General features: G+C 35.6%; 1 pseudogene; it reads right to left on the reverse strand.

The window, feature by feature from the left end:
* Positions 1-294: 294 nt before the first annotated feature.
* On the reverse strand, positions 295-623 carry LOC121155954 (annotated as a pseudogene).
* Between the last annotated feature and the right edge of the window lie 641 nt (positions 624-1264).

Raw genomic sequence — 1264 nt, forward strand, 5'->3', positions numbered from 1 at the left:
CATGAAATGTGCATGTAAAGCAATTGTTCTATTTTTTGTTTGTTCTTTCTTGACCTGAACTTGCTTTCATCTCATACATTTCATTATATTATTCCCTGTTTGTATTCACATAATTGTAAACATTCTTTAAAGTCTGTTTATCACTAATTTTAATACTGATGTTGTGTGACATCTGTAGACTATCTTTTTTTTTTCAAGAAGAATTTTATTGATGGCTCCAGTTTATTTCCTCCCCAAAAAACAAATTAAGTGAATAATAATCTTAAGACTTAATTCAATTCATAACAAAGCCGAGAATGAAGATTAGAACTGGATCACTTGGCCCTTTCTCTTCTTATCTCCTCCCAGTTCATAATGTTTACATCTCTTAATAGCCAGCGTTCTCCTGGATCTGCAGTTGGGTTCCACACACTCAAGCCTCAGCACAGACTTCTTTGTAGTTCTAGCGTTTTCTGGAAAATTGGCTTAGTCTGCCCACCATAGCCACTCTGCTTCCTATCATAACGCCGTTTCCCCTGGGCATAGAGGGAATCTTTGCCCTTCTTACACTGTGTTACTTTGTGGGGCTGGTGCTTGCCACACTTCCTGCAGAAGGTCCGGCGCATTTTAGGAACGGTCACCATGTTTGCGGAACAATGATACCGGGACGAAAAAAAAAAGTGTAGATTATCTTTTGCCATGAAAATGAATCACATTTTGCCAGATCTTTCTAAATAATCTTAGAATGTGTCCTGAACAATACATTTTATTTTATTCTTCCAGATGCTTATATTTCTGTTTTCCCTGGCAATTAACTCCGTTGGAATAATTTGATAAAATCATCTTCTTGAGTAAATTCAATATTTGAATGAGTTCAATTCTTCCATCTTTACTCATTGTGTTTCATTTTCCCTTACACTAACACAGTCCAGTGATTACAATTATAGGATTCCTTTGTTTGTCTTTCTTGCTTTCCTAAGTCCTCCATCTAATCACTCTCTAGTGTTTTTGATTGTCTTGAAACCTGAATATTTTCTATTGGAGTTTGCTAACGTGCGTGTCATTGGCTGAGTTTTCCATGTTAGGTTAAAACAATTAGAAGTTGGCAAATCACCACATGCAATATTTTTCTCCAAATATTTCTATCTCCCCCAGCTAATTTGCCTTTTTTATCCCCTTTCTATTGATTTCATCTCATTCTATTTTATAATATTTTAGCACTCAATGCTTGCTTTTAGCAAGGCTTAGAGATCAGTAAGAACTTATAGGAAGTATAAGCTTTGCT

The sequence above is a fragment of the Ochotona curzoniae genome, unplaced genomic scaffold (genome assembly GCF_017591425.1).
Source record: "Ochotona curzoniae isolate NIBS_2020 unplaced genomic scaffold, NIBS_Ocur_1.0 contig_3190, whole genome shotgun sequence".
NCBI classification, from domain to species: Eukaryota; Metazoa; Chordata; class Mammalia; order Lagomorpha; family Ochotonidae; genus Ochotona; species Ochotona curzoniae.